This window comes from Episyrphus balteatus, chromosome 4 (assembly GCF_945859705.1).
Source record: "Episyrphus balteatus chromosome 4, idEpiBalt1.1, whole genome shotgun sequence".
NCBI classification, from domain to species: domain Eukaryota; kingdom Metazoa; phylum Arthropoda; class Insecta; order Diptera; family Syrphidae; genus Episyrphus; species Episyrphus balteatus.
Window position 1 is genome coordinate 65,593,009 of NC_079137.1, and position 19,354 is coordinate 65,612,362.

Sequence of the window (19,354 nt, forward strand, 5' to 3'; positions counted from 1 at the left end):
GATTTTCACTCAAACTCATTCCAAAGAACAATCATTCATTCACCATTATTCACAGGCAGGTGTCCTTGTTTGTAAAAAGTCGAAAACAATCCATATCCATATTTTTTTTTTTTTTTTAATTTTTGAGCTTGTCTGTGTCCTAAACTTTTCTTTTTTTGTATTATTAACTTTCCCATTAAAGATAATCTTTTTTATCAAAAAACAAAACCGACTTCCATGGATAAAAACTGGGTTTTATGGTTTTTCTAATAGTTCCTATGGCTATAACTTAACGAAATTGAAATGCAGCCACCAGCTTTCCAATACAAAAAGAATTATCAAAATTGGTTCACTCAGTCCAAAGTTATGAGGTAACAAACATAAAAAAAAACAAAAAAAAATACAGGCGAATTGAATACCTCCTCCTTTTTGGAAGTCGGTAAAAAATTAAGGGTCATCACAATACATTCGCATATTCCTTTTGAATCTCCTTTATTTTATTTTTACTTGCGATATAGGTACTATAGGGCAAGTTTAGGATTCGTTAAAAAAAATCTAACTCGAGATAACAATGACATTACGATAATGGAGAATGCCAAAAAAGGGGTTCCGGGAATTCTGTCTGTCTGTCTGTATGTACCTCGAGCTACAGCCTAAGCTACTAGAGTGATTTTGTTCAAACTTGGTAGTTTACAGTTTTTGAAGATTCCCTCTAGTACAAATTGAAACTTTTTTTTAGGAACAAAATACAAAACTAACGGTACTTCTCATATAAGATACTAGCTGACCCGGCAGACTTCGTTCCACAATTTCTTGTATTTATTTCTAATTTTCGACTCTGTAATTAGTTAATTTTCAAATGATAATGAGGATCAAAACTCGAAAAGTTCATAAAATAAGTTTAAAAATATTGACTTTAAAACTTTTAGCAAAAGTGGCCTATGCCAAATACTCATTCATGCGCATGATTAAAACCTATATTTGCTATAAGTTTTAGATTTTTTGCAGACTTTTAAAAATTCCAAAAAAATAAAAGACTACTCAAAAATGTTCCTTAAAAATAAGTTGTTTTTCAAAAATTTGTATTTCAAAATACAGGGCCTATGAAAAAAATCCGTATTACCCCTAATTTTTTTTTTAATATCTTTCTAATGGTGTAACTCAAATTTTTCGTACCTGTAATTAGTCTTTTGTCGAAGGTCTATAACTGCAAAAAAACCCTCATTACTTGGTTTTGAAATTTTTTTGAATTTGTTCAACACTTTTTTTAACTATAAAATAAATTTGTCTATCATTCAACTCTTTACGACTTACCGTTTAGAAAATAGCCTCTTTTTTCAATGTTGTGTAACTCCTATTTACCCTATAAAATCTTAAAATTTTTTTGCCTTAAACCTTCTCCTCTTATGCCTCTATGATTTAAAAAAAAAAGTAAGAAAATAAGTCAGCCGGTGTGGACGGTTAGCGAACGTACACAAAACCAAACTTTAATATATATAATAGATAAGGGAAATAGAAAAGTAATTTTTTTTTTAAAGGCTCTAACGATTTTAGTTCAATTTTTTTATGCAGTATTTTATATAAGAGCCAACTTTTGAAATAAAAAAATATTTTTTGTACCGTTAGTAACGGTACCTGTCATAGAACTTTTTTTTTTTTTTTTTTTTTTTATGAATATCTCGTACAAGACTAACCCGATTTCAAGGAACATTTTTTTACAAAAGTGTTTAAGTAAAGGTAATATTACAATTTTAGAAAATTTTCAAAAAAAACACATTTTTGGATTTTTAAAAAATGTTTAAAAATTTTTGTTTGAAAAATCAATTTTTTGAAAACCGGTTTGTTAAAAATTTTGAAATTTCGTTTTTATGTGTAAATTAATTATTTCTTCAAAAAGACTACCATTTTTTTTTTAAATTTTTATTTAACGATTTTCGAAAATTTTTTTTTCTAAAAATTGCTTTTTTTATTGAAGAAATAAAATGGCATACATGGTTTTTTTGTAAAAGTGTGGTGTTTAATTAATTATAAAAACAGATTTCATTTTTTATTTTTATTAAATTTCTTGAAAATATCATATTTTAATTTTTAACTAATTTTCTTGAATTCAGTATACCATTTTTGTGTTATGTGTTATCTCTTGAAAAGCACCAGCAGCCAAATTAGAACTTAATTCGCTTAGGAACACTCTTCGATTTTAGTTTTTAAACAAAAAGTTAAAATAAAATATAATGAAAATCGAACCTGGAGAACTAGTGAGTTTATTTATTAATTATAAATTTTTATAACTGAAATGTGTACATCGCAAATAATCAAAAAGGTTGCAAAGATTATAAAGTAATAATTATTTTAAACGTCTCGGATTAACATGGACATGGAAATCCTTATATACGATATGCCTTTATTTGGTGAAAAAACATGTGTCTATGTCAGAGCGATGTGCATCTCGAAAAGATCAACGCCTGTCGGGGATAACTAGAGATGGAGGCGAGTTGAGTGTTTTTTTAGAGATTACATTCCCCAGATAACGAAATGACAGAGTTGTCTCCCATTTCACTACATTTTCGGGAAGCAGGATGAGAATCTTGTTTAATTTATTTGTTTTTGTTGTTGTTTTTGTTGATATATTTTTTTTAAAGTATCTCGCCTCTGGTCTTTCGCTGCATCACAGTTTTCGTATAGTTTTTGGGTAAATTTTCAAATCTAAATAGTTTTTTTTTAAGCCTTTTGGTGTTTTATTGTCGTTCTCTTCCTAGAATCACTGTGATGAATCAGTTGTGATGGTGTTTGGTTGTTTGTCTCCTCTCAAGGGAGCTATGCGTTGTTGGTGCATTCGCCCCCAATTAGAGTTTTTCTATTTTGTTTTTCAACGTTGGACGCTTTTAATTACTGATTTATAGATGCCAGAGAGAGTTTCTGGTGCTGATGGTAGAGATGTTAACAAATTTTACATCATGTTTTATTACTCCACACCAGAAACGAAGATAATTTAATTTTGGGTCTGTTTTTTTTTTCTATGAGAGTAGCTCTGACTGAATGGATAGAGATTTCAGATTTGGAGAGAAACGAATTTATTAACCTCTTTTATTTGTTTGCAGTGTGAGGGATATGATATGGATTTAAGATTGTAAATAATTAGTCTGATTAACGAGTTCTTGGATTTAATCAAGTTGTGATTCTTTTGGAAGATTTAACAGTTCCTTAATTTTGTTAAACAAAAAAGATGGAAATATTCATTCTTAAAGATAAGACCTAGATTAGTTTGTCAACATACGAATTGACATGGGAAAGATAACAATGTCTAGAGGGCAAGGTTAGATGAAATTTTACACATGAATAAAGACTTATGCTATGTATGACCCTTTGACATTTTTTTTGGGGAGAAACTAATGACAAGACAAATTTTTTTCATAATATTTATAAAGGCAAATATTTTAGATTTTAGGGAATATTTTTTTGAATTCTGAACGAAAAAGTTAAGTTCTATTAATACATAATTTCAAACTGGTGGAAGAGCAAAAATCATAGTCTCCTTTTTTACAAGAAACTCCAATTTTAAAAAAATACAATTTTCTCAAAAGTGAGTAATTCCTCAGATATTATAATAAAAAATCAAGTTTAATGTCTATCTGCAGATGGAACGTTAAAAAATTCATATTATCTAACGGTGCCTGTCTTAATTTTAATTTTTGTTTGTTTGTTTTAATTTTGAATTTCTTCAAAACGACAATTTCAATTTTAACGAATTTTTCATACAAAAGTATTTACATAGTTTTAATATTAGTAAAAAATTAAAATTTTCGAATTTGATGTGTTTTTGAAATTTGGGTCTTATAGGTAAATAATTTCTATAAAATTTGATAGGTACTATTAGATATGTATATCCATTAAAAAGAAGAGGATCAATTGAAATAGCACCACAAGAGGTTTTACTTGAAGAATGAGAACGAATAACTCAAAACTTTGCAAACAAATATAGTAGCTGATATTTAAAATGTTTACAAAACTAAAAATCAAAAAATCATTATTAAATTGAAAAGGAAGAAGCCCGGATGAATTTAAAAATATTAAATATATAATATTCGAAAAGATAAATCAAAAATATATAAATAATTTATTGAAACAGACCATTATTTACATAGATTTATTAATTTTTATTCTGTTTCTAACATCAGAAGTGGGATAGGACTCTGTGCAATCATTTAAAAATAAATTTTTATTATGGTTTGCATTTTTACTGGCCTTACCATTCCAGAATAAACTGACGGAAGAATGTAAATAAAAAAAAAAGAGCATAAAAATTATCAAAAGGATATTTTTGTTAAAAAAAAAAGAACTGAAGAACTAAACAAGCCAAACATTTCGAATGATGATGAAGCAAGAGATATAGAGATATGAAAATCGAAGAATTTAAAAAGTTTAATTCAAGCCTTTGAATCCCATGGATGAGTTTGTGATGAGGATTTACTTTTTTTATTTATTCTTAAAAGTAATGAACTGGCTTAATGGGTGAGTTAAGTAAATTTTTTTTTAAATATGAATTGGGTCGATCAGATGTGCAGACAATGGATTTAAATTGGCAGATTAATTTTTTATCGAATAATGCTCTATGCCGGTCTATACTTTGGCGTCAGGGCGCCAGATATTGATTTGGTTACATTTTGTAAGCGATCTTGAAGACTCTTATTGATATATTGAGATTCTTAAGCTAGCACTAATGCAATATGTCAGCATAAGAAAATTACAGTGTTCAGAAATGTTTGTGGTAGTAACTATTGTGAAGAAGAAATTTCGAAATTAGTTATTCATGGCAGTTCAAAGTTTGAGTATTTAAATAAAAAAAAAAATTAAAAAAAAAAATTTAAAAAAAAATACATAACTATTTAAAACTATTAATACTTCTGTTGTCATTCACTTGACAATCCTTCATGTATGATTTCATTATGATTTCAATAATAGGTATTAAGAATTATCGTTAATGTTAAAAAAAATCATGTGTGCAAGTCATATGTGGTAGAAGTGAAACCTTAAAAAAATTTTTTCTTTAAAAAAAAAAAAAATCTAATTTTTTTTTTCTTCCATCTTGGATTTAAATCCAAGATTTTTAATATGACAACCTATAATAAAATTTATATCATCTGTAACCTTATTATTTAAGTTTTAATATGATTTTTTAATCATATATGTATGACATCTAGAAAAAAGTTACAATTTAAAGCCAACAATATCGAAATTTCAAACTGAGATTACAGTATTTCCTACACTGGTGGCTAGTCATCGACAACAGAGCTCCACAGGTGTTTTGAGATTTTTTTTTTTTCTTTCAAGTTTTTCAATTTAAGATTGTCTAATAAATAGAGCACGTACCGTTATATGTTATATGTATATCAAATGAAAGGTAATATTACCAGCATGCGTATTAAAGTTAAATCAAATTTGTATGTGTTCTAGAACAAAAGATATAACGTCTTTAGAAAAAGAACATCTTTTCACCGTTATCTCAGAATTTTGAATATGAAATTAATTGAAATTTTGATTGTACAAAAGTTGAAGGTTATAATCATTAGATTTTTCCTGTCGCTTTTTTGTTTCATCGTGTTTCAAATCACTACGATACTAAAGAAGTTTTCACTTCAAAAAGAAAATCGAAAGGTAGAAAATGTCACGATTCTACAGAGGGATAATTTGTTATTTTGTTAAAAGCAAGTGCAACTTATTTAGATGAAATTACTTTCGAGAATTTTAGAACGATTAAAGGGCGCAGATTTGTTCCTTCAAAGTCAAAATTTTTCCCAAATATACTTATGAAATGTAATATTTTCTTAAAAGATATAAATCTTTTGACTATCTATAATGCGACCACAAAGTTTCAAATACATTCAAGAAATTTTAAAGTTACAACTGAAGGATAATAAAAGATTATAGTCATTAGTATTAGTCTCAAATAACAAAAAGTTTTTTTTTTTGCACTTTTTACCGAATTGGCATAGAGAAAGTTATAGTGAAATTTTACATAACTAATCTTAAATTTTGGTACACCTAACCTCAACTATCATCTTATGAAATCAAACGTCAGTGTAACACTTTGAACACATTGCAGTAAATTATTCAAAATAAAAACTTTAGTTAAAATAAGAATTGAGTTGCTAGAACTGAACTAGATTTAAATTTGAATATTCGTAGAAAATTCGATTGGTCTGTGTTAATTTTTTATTGCTTATAAGTGCAGATGAATTAATAAAAATGAAATGAACTTTACTGTAATGAAAGAACTAGAATTAAATAACATTGACGCTTATAAATATGTTGAAAATCCAAATTTTATATATTAATTCAAAAAAAAAAAAAAAATTATTAAAATTTTTTTTTATCGATGAGCACTATCACTTCAATATACCGAAATACATAGGCATTAATTGCTTGTTAAATATTCTTGTTTTCCACGATAGGAAAATTTACAAAGTCTGTGTTAAAATCTGTATTAGTAGCTTCAAAGTTAAAAATAAAAAAACATGAAAAATTGAATCCACCATTATATGGATATATTTGATCCATTTTTAATATCAAATGATATTATAAATTAAGAAAACGTATTTTCTGCATTTTTTTAAATAAAAACAAAATTTAAAACAAAGTATTTGATTCAAAGAAATAGGTATGAAAACGATAAGTAATTAATTTATTGAGGATAAAAACATGAATATTAACAGAATGGCCGAATGGTTTAAGAAAACTTTATACTAAATTTAAATTTTAAATACTATCTTCTTTAGCATGTTATCAATTCACCTCGAACGGGTTATGCTTTTACAAACCTTATCGATGATTAAACATTTTTTGAAGTTTTTGAAATCTGAATTATTTAATGAAAAGCAAAAAGTATATCAGAAAATTGTTTTGACACTAAACAAACATGATGATCCTCACAAATTTGATAAAAAGAAAACGTTGGATTTTTGAAATTTAAATATTGAACATTTGGAATTTGTGTTGTATTTTATATTTATGGTAAGATTCTGTGATAACTGAGGTAAGTTCACCAAATTTTGTGGTCTCCATACCGTTAGTGTTGGAGCCAGGTGTTGGTTGCGATCACACCAGTTTTATAAATGATGATTGGTCTCTATACCGTTAGTGTTGGAGCCAGGTGTTGGCTGCGGTCATACCAGTTTTGTGAATGATGATTGGTCTCTATACCGTTAGTGTTGGAGCCAGGTGTTGGTTGCGATCACACCAGTTATATAAATGATGATTGGTCTCTATACCGTTAGTGTTGGAGCCAGGTGTTGGCTGCGGTCACACCAGTTTTGTGAATGATGATTGGTCTCTATACCGTTAGTGTTGGAGCCAGGTGTTGGTTGTGATCACACCAGTGTTGTGAATGATTATTGGTCTCTATACCGTTAGTGTTGGAGCCAGGTGTTGGTTGCGATCACACCAGTTTTGTGAATGATTATTGGTCTCTATACCGTTAGTGTTGGAGCCAGGTGTTGGCTGCGGTCTCACCAAACTTATAATAACTTATTAATTTTTAGATCAGAAGACAGGATTGAAGGTGCCGAGAACGTCATCCTTGTCAGGTTGGCCGTATTAGATATGTATATCCATTAAAAAGAAGAGGATCAATTGAAATAGCACCACATGAGGTTTTACTTGAAGAATGAGAACGAATAACTCAAAACTTTGCAAACAAATATAGTAGCTGATATTTAAAATGTTTACAAAACTAAAAATCAAAAAATCATTATTAAATTGAAAAGGAAGAAGCCCGGATGAATTTAAAAATATTAAATATATAATATTCGAAAAGATAAATCAAAAATATATAAATAATTTATTGAAACAGACCATTATTTACATAGATTTATTAATTTTTATTCTGTTTCTAACAGTACAAATTATATTCTGCACTTAAAAAAAAAAAAACATTTACCTATAAAAAATATTTTCTTTTTAAACGATGATTTTAAAAAATATTTTTCTGAAAAGGCATCTTAATAATAAAAATCAAATTACACTGTAAAAATGCATGGGTAACTTTTCCCCACAGATCAAATGCGTTTGACGTTCAGGAATTATGCGTTTTGGATACATCAAAAGTAGCTACTTCAATGGACACAAAGATTGTATAGATTTAGGACGATATAAAATTCTGGTCACATCCTATAATTTGGTTGATCTTTGAGGTGAGGTCAAGAATTATACTATTATTTTAGAGTCAAATTTATTGAATTTATAAGACAGAAAAAAATAATAATAATTAATAAAATAGTAACCACGTCCTGAATGTACCTACATAATATAGGTACCTTTGCGCGTTGGAGGTCAAGAAAAAAATATTATTAAATTAAGATTGTAATAAATTTGTTAAAAATAAATAAAGAAGAAGAAGAAGAAGAAGAACCGTTTTACGGTCCCTTTTTTGAAAAATGTTCCCTAATTTACTTTGTGGGAAGTTTTTTCAACTTTAGGAGTTACGCATTTAATTAGTGTTAAATTAAAAATTAGTAAGATTTTGGGTTTAGAAGAAATCATTCTCTTTTTAAACTAGTTTTTTGAAAAAAGTTCCATGAAATGTTTCAAAAGAAACAAATTAAAAACAAAAACAAAAAAAAAAACTATCGAGCTTCGTTCGGGAGTAAAATTATCAACCAATTTATTTTTGTTTATTTGATCAATTTGACTATAGGTACACTAATTTTCTTTTTGATAGTTTTCATCTTCAATTTTGTTTCGCGCTGAATAAATTCTTTTCAATGAAGAATAAAAATAAATAAACAAAAAAGAAATAAAGTTTGCTAATCAGCTCTTTTGTTTAAACACAGAAAATCATGCTAACACTTGTTGTTCAATTTTTAAATAAAATTTGCAAATAAAAATCAAAGTAATTTCTCTCTATAAACATCACATATCATAAATACGATTTCTCCTATACATTCTTCCCATCCAACGCTTATCGTATAGAAAAAAAAGACAAAATCCTTGGTGTACTTAAAATATAACTAACTTAATATTATTTGTTTCCATATATTTTTCAAAAACGAGATTTCTTAAACTTTTTTTAAATAAGAATAGTATTTTAGTTGTACCTATCGAAATATTGAAAAGCTCATTTTATAAAAATTGATTGTTTTTCACTTAAGCCTACTTAAGTTTACAAGAAACATCATAAATAGTAAAAAAAAAATCTAAAAGGATAATATTTATTCGAAAATATATTTTAAGATTTTTATGTACCTTTTCATTAAAAAGTCACTCATAGGTTTTTAGAAAGAGCATGTGGAATGAACTTTCATATTCCGCCCCCTGATTTCCTCTTTAAAGTTTTTGACATAATGTTTATAAATTAAAGTGGGGACACTTTAAGAAAATAAATACAATTATTTTCCATTCTTAAAATACACGAATCATTTCATTAAGGCTTTTTAGCTTTTTCAATTCAAAAGAACATAAGAACTTCAAATCCAATTTTTGTCGTCCTGGTGTGATGTGTCCTTCTTTTAACATGCAAAAGCAAATCTCAAACAAATCACTTCTGTCACATCAAAAAGAAAAATCCATTTCTTATGCCAACTTCAAACAAACATTTAAACAGCTGTATACAATAAAACAAAGTTTAGTGGCTTGCTAACAACAATAAAACGACAAAGTAGAAAAAAAAAATGAAAAGAAAAACAAATAGAAAAGAAAAGTAGAGAAGAAAAAAAATTCACAAACAATTCTGATTAAGTGACAAACAACAATCAAAATCTAATCCAAACCAAATCAACGCTCTGACAATCAATCAACAACAACAAAGAGCGTTAGTTTTCCATCTACAATTCAACATCAATTCGACCATCATCATCATCATACCTATTCTACCTACACCCTCGTTCTTTCTACGACGTAGACCAAAAAGTACCTTATAAAGACGAAGAAGCAAAAAAAAAAAAAAAGGACACATAAATGGTAAAAACTAATCTATCCGCAGGGCTTTAGCGCACAACAAAGGACTCTCACACTCCATTGCTTTACCTACCTACCTTCTCTATTATTATTGCTCCATTCCCCATCAGTCTAGAAAAAGTCGGTCGAAGCGAGGTATACAAAAATGTACATCCCCCAAGTTACAACAATCACAGGCTCAATTCAAAATACAAAAAAAAAAAGGAAGAAAAGTCCTTATTTTTGTGGAAAAACCAGAGAGAAACGACAGCTCCTGAATTCCAAATGACAAATCGAGGCTGTGTGTTACAATACAAACGACCGACAGGACGACGACCATCCTCATTCTCATCTATCGTCCCATCGACTATATCGTCGTCGTCCATGGGAATTCTGTGACAGAGAAATCCATCTAAGCCCTCTCAACAACAGTTACCTACAACAGTGGATCACGCCTGGATTCGTCTGTGTCCATTTAATTTGTCAACAAAAGCAGCTTCAGCAGCAGCCTGGGCAATTCTATAACCATCATATAGCTTCATAGCGGGCAGCAGGCTTCAAAGTGGCCCAAAGCTAAACAAAAATTCCATGTAATTCTCAACAAACTGCAGTCATCTACTATTTGTGGCTTTCCAGTTACCTTTAAGTGGATTTAGATTGTCAGTGTGTGAGTGTTTTTGACTGACTGACTGTGACAGTGGAAGGAGCGAGCAATGGTGGTCTCTAAATTGAAATAGAAAAATGTCCTTTGCAGAGAGAAGGTAAAGTAAAACTGCGAATGCGATGCGATGGCTGCGGCCATTTAGGAATGTTTTGTGGGTTATCAAATAGTTGTTAGCAAGTTCATGTGAATAATGTGCGTATAGAGGTGAGTTAGAGGTACCTTTTTCTTTTGAACTAAAAATACTGTGAGGGTGTTTTTTTTTACTGGGAGCAGGATTTCAAAGGATTTTCTAAGAATTTATGTATGGAACAAATTCAACGTGAATTTAAAATTCAAATAAACCACTTAAAGGATAACGGTCAGTAAGTTTAGGTCCTGCGAACTCTATTCTATAGATGGGTAATTTAAATTTGATTTTGTAGTCAATAAAGGTACGTGTTCCAGGTATTAGTAATGAGGTCAGAAATTTTCAAAAAGAAATAAGACTCGCATGAGTCATATTTCATATTTCTATAGGTAGTTGGTATAAAGGTTGCCCTGTTACTACTTTGTCAAATATTTTAGGTTGAATAGAAATGGGAGCAATTTTTGAATGAAATATTTTGTGATAGCAAATCTGTTCAAGGGAATCCAAGCTTTCACAAATCACATCTATGGGAAACAACTCACTTGTGTTTGACAACCTCAATAGATAGCTTTTGTGACTTCTTTAGTAGATTTTAGGTAAGCTGCCTAAAAATTTTAAAATTCGTAGTATTAAAAAAATGTGGCAAATGACTAGCTCCTAATTTTAGCTCTATAGTTAGTCTCAAAACTATTCTATAAAATTCTAGTAGAACTTCTTTTTACTCAAATAGTGAAAGACAGATACACTAGATGTCCTGACGCAATTCTGATCTGGAAAATTGAAGCCAAACCAGTGACTAGGGCTTTGTATACCAGTTCCTTGTTTACTTGTTTTATTTTTTCTGATCAAGGATTACCTACCTACAATTTAAACTCATATTGCCTTTAACCCAAAAATTTGAAAACTCAAAATCTTGAAAACCAAATGCTTAGTCTCAAGAATAAATATTTTTTTTATGTTAATCTTTAAAACACTAGATATAGAATGTTGACATTTTGCCCATATTTTTAAATCCGTATTTTCAAAACGAAATCAGCCACTCTTTTGACCATTACACTACAAACTTAATCAAAAAAAAAAAAAAATTAAAACCCCAGAAAACAGTACATTTCGAAAATATAAAAAATAAACAGCACAAAGTTAATTTGAGAGCTAAAGATTTTTTTGTAAATATTTATAGAATAATTTTAGTATTCATTTTATGAAAAAAAAACACAGACAAAAAAATTTATAAAATAACGAAAACACCTTTTTTTAATAATGTTTTGTAAATACAAGTTTTCAAAATGTTTTCAGAAGAAAATTCTTATGTCAAGACATGTCGTTTTAAAGAAAGTGAAAATCAAAATTTTCAAAAAAAAAAAAAAAAATCATAGGGAACGGATCAAAATTCTGGCTTAAAAATTCTTTTTTAGCGAAAATTCGGTTTTTAAAAATTGTACATGTTTTTTTTTTTCTCTATTCAGCTTTTTTAAATTCTGATTTTCAAAATTCAGCCAGTATATAAATAAGTGAAAAACTGAAGGGATCAATTTTTTTTTCAATTCACTGTATTTCTCTTAAAGCTTTAACTTTCATATTTTGGGATTTTAAATTGAAACAAAGTTTCTAAGCCATTTCTTACAAAAATTGTTTCGAAATTTTGTTCGTTTCTCTTTTTGAAGTTATACTTCTTATGGGAGGGTGAGTATGAAAATTTACTTTTTGACAAGAATGTCAAAGGGATTATGACGCGATCACCCTGGGTAGCAGGGCTGTCGTTTCACCTTTAGAGTAGGCAGTACTTTAGTATTTAAAAATGCAGTACGCCGCAGTACGGCAAACATAAAACACACAACACGTTGCAAGTTACATGTTTCATGTGGCAAGTTGCATGTGGCAAGTTGCATGTGGCAAGTTGTATGTGGCAAGTTGCGTGTGGCAAGTTGCATGTGGCAAGCTGCGTGTGGCAAGTTCTAGTGGGAAGTTGCATGTGACAAGTTGCATGTGGTAATTTCCATGTGGCAAGTTGCCAGGGTTGCAAAAAGCTCACATTTCAGCTCAGCTCACAGCTCAGCTCAAATTTGAGCTAGCTCACTTTTGAGCTAGGTACCATAGCTCAGCTCATTTGAGCTGAGCTGAAAGTGAGCGCCCCAACTTCCAACGCCTATATCTCGGAATTTTGAAGAAAATGGAAAAAAATTTTTTGATGCCAAAAGGCCCATGACACAAGCTATCATTTGGCATCACTCCCAAAAATTGCTCTCAAACGGTTTAGCTTCCAGGAGCGTTCAAAGATTCGGGGATTTTTCGAAACAAAATTTTACCCCAACTTTCAAAGGCGATTTTCTCGGAATTTTGAAAAAAATCGAAAAACCGGATTATACCACTATCGGGTAGCTGAGAATATAAGCTTTCATATGGCACCACTCCCCTGTCTCTAGATCAAAGCGTTCGAACGCCTATATCGCGGAATTTTGAAGAAAATGAAAAAAATTTGTTTGATGCCAAAATTTAGCGGGGACTCTAACAAGCTATCATTTGGCATCACTCCCAAAAATTGCTCTCAAGCGGTTTAGCTTCTAGGAGCGTTCAAAGATTCGGGGATTTTTCGAAAAAAAATTTTACCCCAACTTTCAAAGGCGATTTTCTCGGAATTTTGAAAAAAAAAAAAAAAAAAAAACCGGATTATACCACTATCGGGTATCTGAGAATATAAGCTTTCATATGGCACCACTCCCCTGTCTCTAGATCAAAGCGTTCAGAAGTTTTTTCGCGCCTCAACTTCCAACGCCTAGGTATATCGCGGAATTTTGAAGAAAATGAAAAAAAAAATTTTGATGCCAAAATTTAGCGGGGACTCTAACATACATTTGGGTACAACTCCAATCCCTGTAGGTCCACGCGTTCTCAAACCAGGAGAACTTAAATGTAAAAAAAAAATTAGGCACGATTCTGATAAAATAGGCATGATGTGGCGGTTTAACATGGAAGGCGATTTTTTAAAAATCTGACAATGTGCAAAGCGTAGGCCCATGACACAAGCTATCATTTGGCATCACTCCCAAAAATTGCTCTCAAACGGTTTAGCTTCCAGGAGCGTTCAAAGATTCGGGGATTTTTCGAAACAAAATTTTACCCCAACTTTCAAAGGCGATTTTCTCGGAATTTTGAAAAAAATCGAAAAACCGGATTATACCACTATCGGGTAGCTGAGAATATAAGCTTTCATATGGCACCACTCCCCTGTCTCTAGATCAAAGCGTTCAGAAGTTTTTTCGCGCCTCAACTTCCAACGCCTAGGTATATCGCGGAATTTTGAAGAAAATGAAAAAAAAATTTTTGATGCCAAAATTTAGCGGGGACTCTAACATACATTTGGGTACAACTCCCATCCCTGTAGGTCCACGCGTTCTCAAACCAGGAGAACTTAAATGTAAAAAAAAAATTAGGCACGATTCTGATAAAATAGGCATGATGTGGCGGTTTAACATGGAAGGCGATTTTTTAAAAATCTGATAATGTGCAAAGCGTAGGCCCATGACACAAGCTATCATTTGACATCACTCCCAAAAATTGCTCTCAAGCGGTTTAGCTTCCAGGAGCGTTCAAAGATTCGGGGATTTTTCGAAAAAAAAAATTACCCCAACTTTCAAACGCGATTTTCTCGGAATTTTGAAAAAAGTCGAAAAACCGGATTATACCGGAATTCAAATGAGCTGAGCTATGGTACATAGCTCAAAAGTGTGCTAGCTCAAAATTTGAGCTGAGCTGTGAGCTGAGCTCAGCTAACTTTTGAGCTTTGTAGCAACCCTGCAAGTTCCATATTGCTACTTCTTGTGCTGAAGCACACACAATTCTCATAAAATTACCATATCGCACATTTTATGCGCAATTCATTTACTTTCGTTAACCATCAACCGTACGTTCTGAACCGCACAACATGAGTAAATTTCACAGAATAAATTGAAAACTACATGGACGCAAGGAGGATGAAAGAATTAATTTATTGTTCACTTGATAAAAATGTAAAAAAAACTAAGTGTGGATTATTTACTTCATAATAGAAATTAAAAATATCAAATAAAATTAATTTTCATAATACTGAATGAGAAGTATAACTTCAGTCGCGTGTACATGTGTACACACACTCTTTTTTTTTTTTGTCTATGAACTTGGAAAAAAAATTTTCCAAATTAATCACTCTATGGATTGTACATATTCCTTATTCATTCAGATTTTATTCGATTCTTTTAAAAGTTTGATATGACCTCTTCTTGCAGAGATATCGAACTTTGATTGCAAAAGGATATTTTAGTTTTTAACCAATCTCAAAATTTAGGAGGATTTTTAAATCTTGGACAAATTTTCTATAGGTATCAGCATCAGGTATCTAAGGTTTTTTTAAATTTTCTAATTGTTATTATATTATGTGTGATCTTATGGAAAGAAATTTCCGATTTTTTAATTTGTAAACAAAATGCGCCGGCATTAGCAATACCTACCCAAAGCGTACCACGTGAAGGTTGCCGGTTTGGGTCTACGCTTCTTGTAAATTGCGAAATTTTTGGTCAAAGGATTGCTTTTCAAATTTCAGGCTTTTTCCGGTATTTTAATTGAATCCCACAAAATGTGCCCGTTTTCTTTAAATACAGTTTTTCGTTTCTTGTTCATTCGTGGTAAAATTTGCACAGCATATGTGTTTTTTTGTGTTTTCTTATTTGCTAGTTTATAGCTTGCCGCGATAAATTTAACAGAAACACCGAAAATTTATCTAAAAGATGCATAGGAGTGTTTTTTTCTGCTGTTTTGTTCACTTTTTACCGACTTCTAAAAATGATTATGTAAGAAAAATAGACTATTGAAAAGCAGAGTTTTGAAAAAAAGGATTTTTGATTTTTGATTACGACATACTTTTGACTGTAACCCAAATTCAAAACATTAACTTATATAGACAAAAAAAAATATTGAAAATATTTGATTCCAAAATTGATTTTTTTTTAATTTGTTCTTAATTTAAAAACTAAAACGGTTTCATTTAAAAAAAAATCCGTAGAAATCGGTTTAGTCTTTCACGAAATAGTCGGAAATCAATAAAATGGTTCTATGGAAAGAACCGTTAATAACAGTTCAGAAAATATTTTTTTTTATTTCAAAGAAAATGAAATTATTTTTGTTATTATACACGTATTTTTTTTTATTAAAATCGTTAGAGTTGTTTTTGAAAAATAAAAAAAATTTCTTTTTTGGTAAAATAATGAGTACCAAACCAATCGTCTCTAAGGAACCATCCAAAATCTTTAACTAACACATATAAAAATAATCGTCTCAGTAGTTTGGACGGACAAAAAATGAAAATCTGTTTGAAAATTATAGTGTTAATATGTCTTCTTCCAGTTGAAGATTAGGCAGTAACTCTCCTCTAAAGAAGTTTAATAAATCAATAATTCAAGTTTAAACTTCCTTCTAGTTTGAAATAACTTTTCTCCTTACCTCTTTTTAGGTGATTAATTTTCCAACTTCTTTGTTAATCAGACTTCGAAAAAAAAAATCATAATCAAGGAGCCTTTTACATCCATTAAACCAACCATAAACAAGTATACATTTATTAAAAACTCGCTTCTCAGCTTCCTTTTAACAATATTTTAAAGATGAAAAAAAAAAAACCCAAGTAATCACATCCAATTAAGATTTTGAATGACTTGAGTGGCAAGTATGTGGTTCTTTTTCTTTCAACAACCACGTGACGTACCTTCTCTACTCCCAAGTCTCAACGTGGTAACAAGAAAGCAGAGCGCATATTGATTGATTGATTGAATGAGTCTTCAAGGATCCCCTAGGTATAGTAAAAAAAAAATGTAAAGAGACGTGAAGTTTCAAAAGCAGTTAAATTGAAAAGGGGAACATCTTTTATTCAATTTTAATAACAAAAGGGTAAAAATTCTTAGAAAAAAAAATCATTAATAAATAGAAAATTCATCATAATACGAGTGATATTTTATTCAATTGCTCCTTTTTCGCGTATATAACTCCACTTAAATTTAATTAAACAAATTAAACTTGTGAGTCCTTCGAGCGCAAATTGCTTATCATTTTTAGTATATCTTTTAGTACAATTGCCATTAGGGCGCGCTATACCATCACCACCATACCGTCATAAAAAATTAAAAAAAAAAAAAAACACCCAAACTGCCACACACAAATTAAGGACACTCACTCTGATGGTTTGTCCACGAACCATGAACACAAGAGGAAAGTGTTTTCAAAGAAATGTACAAAATAAAAAAAAAAAAAACGGAATATATAAAAATTGTTTTAATAAAAATACCAAGATATTTATATAGGTACCGGGGATATACACCAAAAAAAAAAAATTATGAGGGGTATAATGCAAAAAAGGGTTGGTTGGTTAATTGCAAGGAAGGAAATATAAAAATAAAATACTTTTAATGAGGACAGTAAAGGATTCCATTTCATTTTGTATATTTTTTTTTCGGGTTGGAACTATATGGAAATAAAATAAAATAAAATAAAAAAACAGAAAAACGAAATAAAGTCATTATGGAGATGAGGAGTACAATTTTTTGCGATATGGAACGATTCATTGCATCGCTGCAAGACTTAATTATCGCACAATCTTTTTTTACCATCTTTTTTGTTATTTCGAATATTGAAAAAGGTTAAAAGAAAAATTATATAACTCGAGTTATGATACTTCAGAAAGAGAGAGGAACAATGTTCGTTACAAAAGCCCTTAGGGGTGTGCTTGCCCTAAAAACGCCACGTGGCCTTTTTGAATAAAAATATAATTTTTTGTAGGGCAGTCTGACAATGTTTAATTTGTATGAAAAAAATTCAACTTCTTGGAATTTATGATGCTAAAGGGTACATAAAATAGGTGATATAAGCTTGATTAAATAGGTCATTTTAGCTTTAACCTTCGACATTTCTTTGATTGCACTTGACACAATAAGACAGTTGAGGGTAACATTGGGAGTTCTTTCATTTCGTGGTCTTTACTTTCTTATGCATCTAAATATTTTATATCCGTTAAGAGGTAAATAAAGATGTGATTGTAAATTGACACAAATTACCTTCTTATTGTCATTTGAAGAAAATTCCCCAAAATTGATTGTCATCTATGAACTCACACCCAGAGCAACCCTTCTCGAATAAATCATTTAAACTGAAGAGTGAGCTTAACACGCATCTAGAATCCATCAAGATGAGATAGAGAGGGTATAATTCCAAAATAGATATAGTCCCACACCCGCATACCAACCTAAACTGAAAAACAATTTCAATTACATTTTCCATTATCTAATATTTATACAGTCGTCCTGAGCCCAAAAATATATTTATATCGTACACAAGCACACACCATCTAGAAGACTAGATACAATCTAAGTGCACCCATAAAACACACCATCTATCCACTCAAATATATTATGTCTCCCTTCACTTCAACTCTTAGATTGATAGATAGATATTTTCTCGCATTGAAACAGTAATGTATCTACGAAATACCAAAATACTAGTTCAATGTGTATGTTTTTTTTTTTTTTTGTTAAAAGGAAGCGTAAATTATCCTTCAAACCATAAGCTAAATGTGAAGAGAAAAAAGGATTACCTACATTTTTGGTAAAGGTTTTCTAATTTCTGGAAGTTTACACGACTGGGATACATAATTAGGTAAAGATAGACATTTTTTCAAAATTTTCTCGAAAATAGAGGGTTTGTAGCTACCCCATCGCAAGTATTGTCAAAAAACGTGTCTATCTGCATCAATTGACAAATGTATAGATTTCTAACCAAAAACTAAGTTTGAAAGAGAGGTTAAATATATAATCTCCACACTCTCAAATTTTTAGTTTCATTCGAGAAAAATCGCATCGACATGATATACAAAGGAAAAAAATTTTAAAGCTAGTTTTTCTCAACAACGCACAGTGGGTCACCTCCCATACAAAGTGCGGTCAAAAATATAATGACCATTTTTTTTTTAATGAAACACCTGTATTATCATTTTATATGATTTATTATTGCAAAAAAATGCATCAAGTCAGTTTTTTAAAATTTTGGTTATTTTCAAGAAAAATAAAAAAAGGTAAAAAAAAATTTTTTTTTTTTTGAAAATAAAAAAAAATTTTTTTTTTTTTGAAAATAAAAAAAAAATGGTTAATGCCGGAAATGGACCTTCCTGTCATTCGAGCACTTTACCCTTACCCTCTAGTTCAGTCTTTTATAAAAATAATAGTGCCAAAAAGGAATTTTTTTAGTTTTACGTTGTATTTTTTTTTTCTCCGTGTATCGTCATTTAAACTCGTATTACTCGAAAAGGGGAAAAAAGGGGAAAAAAGGTGCTATTATTTCGAAAGGTAGAACGGTATTCTTCATTTGAGAACTTAAATTGTAGAGGGCACTCGAAGGCAAACCAACTAAATCTCTAATTTAATGAAAATTGAGCTAAATAAAAATGGTTAAAATTGCTTCGTTAACGAGCCCCATTACAATTAGCCTTAATGTTATTTAACAATATAATTTATGTTTTTAGAAAGTATTAACCTTCTCGTTTAATATTCATAACAATTTAATACTGTTCACAATTTTTAACACCCGCTATCACTATCGCAAGTTCACACCTTATAACTGCAGCGATAAAAAAACTGTACCTTTTT